Below are 11,758 nucleotides of genomic sequence, written 5' to 3'. Positions count from 1 at the left end.
TCTTATCATACACACCTTTCACTTTTTTTAGAGTTACCCCAAGATATTTTATATTATTTGTCTATTTTGAAGGATGTTGTTTCCATAATTTCTTTCTCAGCCTGTTTATCACTTCTGTAAAGGAAGGCTACTCACTGATTTATTTGAGTTAATTTTATATCCAGCCCCTTTGCTGAAGTTTTTTATCACCTGTAGAAGTGTAAATTGTTGTCTGGAAGCAGGTGAGGTCTGGTGAAAGACAAGGCTTGAGCTTGTGATAGGACAGTGGAAAAGGAAGGCTGCCTGAGAGTTTTTGAGAGACAGGAAAGATAGGAGAGAGGGGGAGGAAGGAAGAGGAAGGAAGAAAAGTGGAGAAAGACAAAAATGATCCAGATTCATTACTAGCAATCTGCCTCCTAAGGTAAGCAGTCACAAATACCTATAATTTGGTAAAATCAAAACTCTAGAGGCTCATAATTTATCAATCAGATTTATATCAGTAAATTCTCACCCCACAAAACATCCACACAATGAACTCAGAGTCACAATGAATTAGGTCCCATTTATCAATTGTTGATCTTAGACCCTGAGCCATTGATGTTTTTTTTTTTTTTTCAGGAAATTTGCCCCTGTGCCCATGAGTCCAAGGTTCTTTCTCACTTTTTGCTTCAATTGAATCCTGTGTATCTGATTATGTTGAGGTCTTTGATCCACTTGAACTTTAAATAGCCACAGGTAGCTCTAAATATCTTATAAGGGATGGATAATTACAGGACAATTTGTCTTATGTAGGTGGGCAGCTTATATCAATATCAATGGACTCTGAGTTCATTGTGTGGATGTTTTGTGGGGTGAGAATTTACTGATATAAATCTGATTGATAAATTATGAGCCTGTAGAGTTTTGATTTTACCAGATTATAGGTATTTGCGACTGCTTACCGTAGGTGGCAGATTGCTGGTAATGTGAGCAGGATCTGCCAAAAGAGAACTGTGAGATAGGTGGTCATTGTGTGGCTCTAGCCATGGAAGTAGCAAGACAGAAGAGAGTAGCTGGCACTATAGTGGGATGGTGCCATTTAATATTATTATTATCATTATCATCATCATCATCATCATCATCATCATCATTATTATTATTATTATTATTATTATTATATTTCATGAAACATAGAAGTTCTCTGGTAGAAATTTTGCTTATGTGTACTATCATATCTTCTGCAATTATTGATACCTTGACTTCTTCTTTGCCAATTTGTTTCCTCTTGGTCTCTTTTTGTTATCTTACTGCTCTAGATAGAATTTTGAGTACAATATTGAATTGACAAGGGGAGAGTGGGCAGCCTTGTCCCTGATTTTAGTATAATTGCTTTATGTATCTCTCCGTGTAATTTGATATTGGTTGGTTGTTTGTTGTATATGGCTTTTATTATGTTTAGTTATGGGTCTTGAATTCCTGTTCTTTCCATACTTTTAACATGAAGGGGTATTGTATTGTGTCAAATAATGTCTTTGAGTCTAAGGAGATGATCATGTGATTTTTTCCTTTGAGTTTGTTTATACAGTGGATTATGTTAATGGATTTTCATATATTGAACCAACCTTGCATCCCTGGAATGAAGCCTACTCGATTGTAGTGAATGCTGGTTTTGATGTATTATTCTTGGATTCTGTTTTCTAGCATTTTATTGAGTATTTTTGCATCAATATTCATAAGTAAAATTGGTATAAAGTTCTCTTTTTTTGTGTTGGTTCCTTGTGTGGTTTAGGTATCAGAGTAATTGTGGTTTCATAGAAGGAAGTGGGTAGTGTTCCTTCTTTTTCTATATATGGAATAGTTTGAGGAACTTTGAAATTAGGTCTTCTTTGAGGTTCTGATAGAAGTCTGAGCTAAAGCCATCTGACCCTCTTTTTGATTGGGAGGTTTTTAATGACTTCTATTGCCTTATGGGATATGGGACTGTTTAATACTATACCTGCTCTTGATTTAACTTTGATACATGGTATCTGTGTAAAATTTAATCTAGATCTCCTACTTTCTTTGAGTATAAGATTTTGTGGTATTATCTGATATTTTTAATCTAATGACAGCTTTTGATATTTAATGACAGCATAGATTCATGACTGAAATCACAAACATAATTGTTTATGCTAATCTCCATATAGCTGACAGATAAAAGAAACTCAGACTATGGTTATTTTATTTGGCTTTGACAATTGTTATGAGTAATCACTAATCTACATTTCAAACAGGTAAACTGGCTAGCTACCTAGCAGTATGCTGAATATACTTGCCATTTCTCCTAACGTGGTGCTCCCAGTTTGTCTCCCCTCATAAGAACCTCCTCACCTCGTTTCTCTTAACTTCTTTCCTTTCCTGATTGATCTCTCCTCACTTCCATCTCTTCTCCACTACCAATAAAGTAACTCAATACCCCCTTACCTCTAATCCTTTCAGTATTAAGCTGTAGCTAATTTTATTTAGTTAATAATATTAAATTAAATAACAATGTTTGTATAACAAACCCTTTAACAGAGGAATGGATGCAGAAAATATGGTATATTTACAAAATAGAGTATTACTCACCAATTAAAAAAAACGGCTTCATGAATTTCTTAGGTAAATAGATCAAACTAGAAAATATCATAGTGATTGAGGTAACCCAGTCACAAAAAACCACACATGATATGTGCACACTGATAAGAGGGTATTAGCCCCAAACCTCAGAATACCCAAGATACAATTCACAGACCATACGAAACTCAAGAAGAAGGAAGACCAAAGAACGGATGCTTCAGTCCTTCTTAGAAGGGGGAACAATATACTCACAGTAGAAAATACAGAAACAAAGTGTGGAGCAATAACTGAATGAAAGGCCATCCTCTAAGAGACTGATCCACCTGGTGATCCATCCCATACACAGACACAAACCCCGGACACTATTGTGGATGCCAAAAGTGATTGCTGACAGAAGCTTGATATAGCTGTCTCCTGAGAGGTTCTGCCAGAGCCTCACAAATACAGAGGCGAATGTTCACACACAACTATTGGACTGAGCATAGATTCCTCAATGGAGGAATTAGAAAAAGGACTGAAGGAGCTGAAAGGATTTGCAACCCCATAGGACAAACAACAATATCAACCAACAAAACCCCAAAGCTCCTGGGGATTAAACCACCAATCAAAGAGTACACATAGAGGGACTCATGGCTCCACCCTCATATGAGGCAGAGGATGGCCTTGTTGGATATAAATGGGTGGAAAAAAACCATGGTTCTATGAAGGCTCAATGCCCCAGTGTAGGGGAATGCCAAGGCGGGGAGGCAGGATGTGGTGTATAGGTGGGAAACACAATATAGAAGCAGAGGGAAGGAGGATGGGATAGGGGGTTTCTGGAGGGGAAATCAGTCAAGTGGATAGCATTTGAAATGTAAATAAATAAAATAACCAATTAAAACCAAAATAAAGTCAATTAAAAGTTTATAAATATAAGAACTCAATCTTAGCCCTAGACCTTCCAATACAGAATTTATCATGACAGTATATAGCAACAGACCAAACCTCAATACATAATAGTGCTTTGAAAATTTCAAGAAAGACTAAAGGGTTTACTTAATGGAAAGTACTACAACAGGGTTTTTTGTTTGTTTGTTTGTTTGTTTGTTTTGTTTTTTTAACTTATGGCAGTGCCTGCATGTATCCTTACTATTTTTTGGTTTCTGGCTAGTTTCCAACAAGCTCCTTTTCCTCTTAAAAGACAACAATTAATACAGAAACATTTTAAATTAAATTTTCCTTTATAATTTCCTAGAAAATAAATTTCAAAATTAATAGAAAATATTTGTTGGTGTACATAATACACAAATTTAATAAAAGGTGTTTTATAAGCTTACCATAGTCATGTAATAATTTTTGAGATTGGAATTAAGTTTCATTAATTAAAGAATAATTACCTTAAGTGTAAAACATAGAACCTAATGATACTTCACATGTGAAGGATTAAATATAGCACATTTTCTCAAAAACCACATAATCTCATGAAATCAAATATAGCATGGAATTACAGTTTAGCCCCTAGGATTTCCACTCTACATAGCTTTCTGAAGAGTTCGTTGGAACACCTTACCAGTTTAACATGGATATGCTTCTCATTCTGGGAGCTAACCATAAATTTTACATACCAATGCATAAGTACTAAAATAATGTAGAGTTAATACAAAGTTCTTTATTGATGTTTAGTAATTATTACTGTCATGAAATATAAATTTCAAAATAACTACAGACATATGCTTACAAGCAACAGGAGACTTATAGGTACAGGGAACCAGTTAGTTGGTATTGTGGCTCCTCTTCCATCAACAGGTCATAAATATTTATAGTTTTTGATAAGTTGATATTTCCATTTAGAGTAGCATTTCATTCTAAAGATTTAATGAAAACACAGAAAATGAAATTAGACTCTGTTACAAGAAACACATTGATATTTTATCTATGAATACTTGAGGTCTTTATTACTTGAATAGCAAATTTTGTTCCACTAGAAATAAATGCTTCCTATATATGGCAGAGGACTCCCGGGTCTGAGTTCAGTCAGAGAAGATGCATCTAACCAGGAGACTGGAGGCCCAGAAGTTTAGAGGTCTGGTGGGGTGGGTGGGTTGAGGACAGCTTTGTGGAGACAGAGGTGGTGGGGGAAAGTATAGGATGTGGAACAGTCGGAGAGTGGACCAGAAGAAGAATAAAATCTGGAGTGTACAAATAAATAAAAAATATTTTAAAAAGAAATTAATGCTTCCTCTTTTTGTTCTGTTGACTTCAGATACACAACAGTTTCACAGATATGCTTAATCATTATTATTAAAAAGCTGAATTTCGCCATTGCCTAAACTATTGATTCATTCAGAATTATCTTTCTAAAAAGTATAGTGAGAACATGACATCATGCAAGCATTAAGTATAAATGTTACTGAACCCAAAATAATTTTAATTCATATTATTTTAAACTATGAGGAGCATACCGATTTTAGGAGTAAGATATCTTTCTAGGTATCAAAATTCTTCAAAAATGTTTTGCAGATCAATATAAGAAAGAAAAGTATATTGCTTACAACTAGGCCTAATGTGTAATGGACGATCATAATTTTCATGACAAAACCTCAAATTTTCATATTTAAAAAATGTTCTCATCATATTACTGAGATCATTGGTTTGATTTCACAGAAGGGTCCAAGAGTAATCTGGACTACTGCTTATTGAGGATTCCCTCCCCGTTGATATGGGTTAAATGCTGCCAAGCCCTTACCATCACTCACTGCAGCTCTTGCTGCTTTGTGGCCTCATTCCTTTCTTCTCATGTCACTCATTTTTATCTCTCTCTTCCCTTTCCCTTCCATTTTTCTTTTACTATGTAACATCTTTATTCTTACAATCTCTTGTTTGTAATGTTCTTATTTTGCAGATCTGTAAGTGTAAAGGTCACTTTTATTTCCTCAGATGAAGGTTTGCAATGAGAACCATACCCAAACTGTACAAATGCATGGCTTGGACTGAGCCAAGAACATTTGTATCTTAATATTTCTAAGGCCTGTAAGCTTCAAGTCTCCATATATTCTAATCTTCTGCAAGTCTGGACCTTGAAGGCTTCACCTTCCAGACTCTGTTTGTAAACCTATGCCTAAAATGTTTCTACCTCCAAGACTTACTCTTGAATGAACTCCCTCTTTTTAGTTCTTTTTGAACTCTTGTTGGTTAGTTCCACTCAACTGTTCTGGCTTAAACTCATCTTCAAATCGAAGGATTCAAATTGCCTTCTCCCAATTACTGGATTGTTCTGCCTGGAAAGACGGCCCCTGAACTCCACAAACTGAACTGATCCTAAATCCACTAATCTGAGGTGCTCCAAACTAAGCACAACTGAATTCGGATTTTCAAACAGAAACTGGTTCAATTGACTCTTTCTTCCTCACTGCTCTTAAATAGCATCTCTTTCCTATCTGTTCTCATGAGAGTTTTGTGTATCCTATTTCCAACTCATTGTGTCAAATCTTTCTCTGATTCGTCACTTTTTTTGCCCATCAATTAGATGTCATTGTTTAGGTTTAATGGTGAGTAGTAAAGGCACGTCTGTATTTCTGTCAGCCAAATCAAATGTGTGTACTAAGAGCATGTCTGTATTCAGGCCAGATCAGATCTTTGGAAGTGATACCTTACCAGAGAAACATGTTGCTGGATTAAAATCTCTTTACACAGATCTTCATTTTCCATTATAACATAAGAATTTCATCCACATCTCTTCTGAGATGAGTTATTGCATCATTTCCTGTAAAGTTCATCTCTAGACATCATTACCCTTGGAAGTACTGACACTTATTACAGAATAGATGTAGGAAGCTGTGATATCTAAAAATTTTGGAAAAGAATAACATTTTGACTTCTTTTATAAACTTGAGTTACTTTACACAGTAGCATCTATTATGAATAATCTCTTTCTGATAATGCTTTCTGTGACCTGTTGCTTTGTTCATATGTATTCCAATAACGCATCTTAAATGTTTCAAATCATACATAGTTTTCAATAACTTTTCGAGAGAAATGATTATTATTTACAAAACATCAGTTGAACAGCTTGAACATATCTGAGAACTGTAGGAGTTAAAAAAATGAGGTTATTTCTCTTTCTTGTTAAGATCTATGTATATTTCAACCAAATATAACTTAAAAGAAATCTTTTTTATTAGCAGAATGTGTGGGTTGAAGATAAGTATTCAGCTTTGATATTGAGTATTGTCATCTCCTGTCACCTCATCTTGCTATTTTTATTTCTCAAAATGTCACTGCAACTCTTTTATCTTCAGTATTTGCTTATAATTACCTCTTATATGCTATATTTATATAAGATTAATAAAAGTAAAATGAGGATTAAAATAAAGATTCATTCCTGACCAAATGAGGAATAACAATTCTACATCTTAGAAATTATGTATCTCTTAAAAATTTTGCTAATGACGTTTATCATCTATCTTCTGTATTTCTGTACCTATGTATATATTATATCTGAAAACATTATAATATGCATTGTGTGAATCTTTGCACTTAAATACCATTAAAGGAGTTTTACATAATCCAAGCATAACACATGTTTATCTGAGCAATGAGCAGACAAATGTAGGCAGATCCTTGGGCTTTGCTAGCTAGGCAGTCTACACTAAGCACCAAGCACTATGCCAATTAAAGGCATCTCAGTAATCAGAAAAGTCTGCACCTGAGGAATCCCACGAGATCAATCTCTGTCTTCTTGCTATAAGTACACACACATTCACTGGTATACACAAGAAGACACCAACACACATAAATGCACATATATTCACATACACACACACACGTACACGCACGCACACATACACACATACACATACACACACACACGCATACACACACACACAAAGTTTAATCACTTAGTAGAATACTCACATTTTAAGCCATGGACAAAAAAAAAATCATGATTTTCTAATGATAGTTTAGGCTTTCAAAAACGCATCAAGATGAACATAGGAAGCAACCCGACCCTACATGATAATATGGGTCTAGGAAATAGCATTATTGTGAAAACGTCATATGTGCAATCAAAGATTTACTGTGCCTGCAGAAAGAAAAAATAAAAGTGATAGATACTTGTGTGAGTTTCAGTGCCTGCTTATATCCTGGAGAGCCAGAATGGTGTCCCTGTAGTGTTTTTCTCTAATTCATCTTTGAAATGACACAGGCAAAATGGCAAGCCACAGCTTGTACACCACGCCCTAGGATGATAAAGCTCAATAAAACAATTATTCCAAAGCCCATCTCTCATACATTATTAAACCTATGAAAAGAGTTTTAATTTCCTGTGCAATTACACAGTGAAATGTCATACACTGTTTGAAAAAAAGATTAATTGCTTTTGATAAAATCCTGGGTGTTTTATTTGATTGTTTGGATGGCCAGTTAATGTAGAAATATCTTTGCAATCTGATGAGGTTCATATCGTAAGGAATTATTGCAATTTTGCATAGAAAATATTGTTTAATTATTTTCTTTTCTCATAAAGAAATGAGAATAAAATATTAATTCTTCTTTGCTCTAAAGCTTCAACAGCTACACTTCTCCTCACATCAAGCTGAAGCCTTACAAATAAACACTAGCCCCTGATCAATGCATTCCAAAAAGATTCATTAAAAGTACCTGAAATTATATTCTCTCATGTGTAGATACAAAGTACAGTTTATACCATTTGTATTTGTTTTCTACTTATCAATGATTATTGAAAAATCCAACATATTTGCTATTAACTTTCTTTCTATCACAAATGTATCAGTTTATTCTCTCATAAAGGCTAAATTAGCAAACGAACATGAACATATAATGTCTTCTAATTTGTTAACCTCATTTTCCATATTATGTAGCCAAAAACTCTACAAAGAGTAAATATAACACTTCAGAAAGAGCATACCAGAATACAACATGGTGTCAAACTTTTCATATTCTACCCAGGTCATTCAATGCTTGGATGTGATAAAAAGTAATTATCCACTTTCACTTGGAAAGGAGAATTGAATGATATCTGGTGAGAAGTGAACACTTTTGAAATCTCTGGTTTTTACAGGAAAAAAAAACAATTTTATTCTTGGTAGTTTACATTTTTAAATCTTTTGTTTTTCAGTTTTGACTGGAGAACTGTAAACTCACAGAACACATACTTTTACATAAAGAGTTGTAATTCAAGAAAATGTTAAGAGTATTTGCTTGAACTTAACATGATTGCGAGTTGGAAATGCAGTAGGACTGGAAAACAGGGTGTAAAATACTCATACACATTATCTTTTCTGCAGAAGCTAATAGTGAACTTTGTAGTCATTTAAAATATGGACTTTTAGATTCCCTAATCAGTAGAAATTAAGTATATTTTTATTATATCCAGAATATTCATTTTTATTGATTTGTACAAAAGTAACCTGTAGAGAGAGGTACACAGTACCTTTCAGTAGAAAGGGAGAATGTAATAATGAAATCACAATTAACATCAGAACAAAAAGGAAAAATTGCCTGAATTTTTAAATTTATACTTGAAACAAAATGAGAAGGATATTGTTTTTTGTATATATCAGTAATCATTTGTCAATAATGAAAACCTGGAAAATTCCCCGTTGTATATTTTTAAGAGATACCCAAAAATAAGCCAAGATTTAATTTAATGTTTATGCATACACAGTCCTTTAATACATAATCTAGAGAATATAACATTATATAGATGTAAATACTGTAATTTTCCATGCAAGTTAAGCCAGGTGTCAGGTAATAAATATTGGTTTGTAGTCAGTAATGTGTGGCAATTCACTTATTTAAACCTCATTTTGGTACAAAAATTTGCAAGTTTTTAGTTTGACATTATGCTCATTTCTAGGCATGATGTGCGTTCTGTAAGATTTGAAAATCAATCTAATTAAATTTATTTTTATTTATTTATTTTTATTAGATATATTTCTTTACTTACATTTCAAATGTTATTCCATTTCCGGTTTCCTGTCCATAATCCCCCATCCCCTCCCACTCTCTCATACGGGTATTATTCCCATCAATTCCCCTTAGCCCCCACCATATTCCCCTGCACTGTGAGTCCAACTTTGGCAGGAATAAGGGCTTCCCTCCCACTGGTGCCCCAACAAGGCTCTTCTCTGCTACATATGCAGATGGAGCCCTGGGTCAATCCATGTATAGTCTTTGGGTAGTGATTTAGTCCCTGGAAGCTCTGATTTGATGGCATTTTTGTTCTTATGGGGTTGCAAGCTCCTTCAGCTCTTTCAATTTTTTCTCTAATTCCCCATGAGTAGGTCCTGTTCTCAGTTCAGTGGTTTGCTGCTGGCATTGACCTCTGTATTGGACATGCTCTGGATGTGACTCTCAGGAAAGATCTATATCTGGTACATTTCAGCAAGCGTTTTATAGCTTCATTTTGGTGGCGGTATATATATATATATATATATATATATATATATATATATATATATATATATATATATATATATATATGTGGGGCAGGCTCTGAATGGCCATTTCTTCGGTTGTTGCTCTAAATTTTGCTTCCATATCCCCTCCTATGAATATTTTTCCCCCTTTTAAGAAGGAGTGGGAGAATCCACATTTTGGTCATCCTTCTTCTTGAACTTCTTGTGGTCTGTGGATTGTAATAATTCTTGGGTAATTCGAGCTTTTTGGCTAATATCCACCTATCATTGAATGCATACCAAGTCTATTTTCTGTGATTGGGTTAACTCACTCCGGATGATATTTTCTAGTTCATTCCATTTGCCTATGAATTTCATGAAGTCATTGTTTTTGATAGCTGAGTAGTACTCCATTGTGAAGATGTACCACATTTTTTGAATCCATTCCTTTGTTGAAGGGCATTTGGGTTCTTTCCAGCTTCTGACTATTATAAATAAGGCTGCTATGAACATAGTGGAGCATGTGTCTTTGTTACATGTTAGAGCATCTTTTGGGTATGGAGAGGTATAGCTGGGTCCTCAGGTAGTGGAATGTCGAATCTTTGAAGAACCTCCAGACAGTTTTCCAGAGTGGTTGTACCAGTTTGCAATCCCATCAAGGATGGAGGAGTGTTCCTCTTTCTCCACATCCTCACCAGCATCTGCTGTCACCTGATTTTTTTGATCTTAGCCATTCTGACTTGTTGAATCTCAGGGTTGTTTTGATTTGCATTTCCCTGATGATTAAGGATCTTGAACATTCCTTTAGGTGCTTTCTGGCTATTTGATATTTCTCAGCTGAGAATGTTTTGTTTAGCTGTGTACCCCATTTTAATAATGTTATTTGGCTCTCTGGATTATAGCTTCTTATGTTCCTTGTATATTTTGGATATTAGTCCTCTATCAGACACAGGATTGGTAAAGATCTTCTGTCAATCTGTTGGTTGCCATTTTGTCCTAATGACAGTGTCTTTTGTCTTTCAGAAGCTTTTCAGTTTTATGAGGTCCCATTTGTCGATTCTTGATCTTAGAACATAAGCCATTGGTGTTTCGTTCAGGAAATTTTCTCCAATGCCCATGTGTTTGAGATTCTTCCCCACCTTTTCTTCTATTACTTGGATTGTATCTGGTTTGGTGTGGAGGTTTTTGATCCATTTGGACTTAAGCTTTGTACATGGTGATAAGAATGGATGGATTTGCATTCTTGTCAGTGCTGACCTCCAGTTGAACCAGCACCATTTGTTGAAAGTGCTATCTTTCTTCCATTGGATGGTTTTTGCTCCTTTGTCAAAGATCAAGTGACCATAGGTGTATGGGTTCATTTCTGGGTCTTCACTTCTATTCCACTGATCTATCTGCCTGTTTCTGTACCAATACTATACAGTTTTTATGACTATTTCTCTGTAATACTGCTTGAAGTCAGGGATGGTCATTCCCCCAGAAGTTCTTTTGTAGTTAAGTATAGTTTTCACTATCCTGGGCTTTTGTTATTCCAAATGAATTTGCAAATTACTCTTTCTATCTCTATAAGGAATTGAGAAGGAATTTTGATGGGGATTTCATTGAGTCTGTAGATTGCTTTTGATTAAATGACCTCTTTACTATCATAATCCTGCCAATCCATGAGCATGGGAAATCTTTCCATAGTCTGAGATCTTCCTAAATTTCTTTCTTCAGAGACTTGAAGTTCTTGTCATACAGATCTTTCACTTGCTTGGTTAAAGTCACACCAAGATATTTTACATTATTTGGGACTATTGTGA

The sequence above is a fragment of the Rattus rattus genome, chromosome 3 (assembly GCF_011064425.1).
Source record: "Rattus rattus isolate New Zealand chromosome 3, Rrattus_CSIRO_v1, whole genome shotgun sequence".
Classification (NCBI taxonomy): domain Eukaryota; kingdom Metazoa; phylum Chordata; class Mammalia; order Rodentia; family Muridae; genus Rattus; species Rattus rattus.
This window is presented reverse-complemented; position numbering follows the sequence as displayed.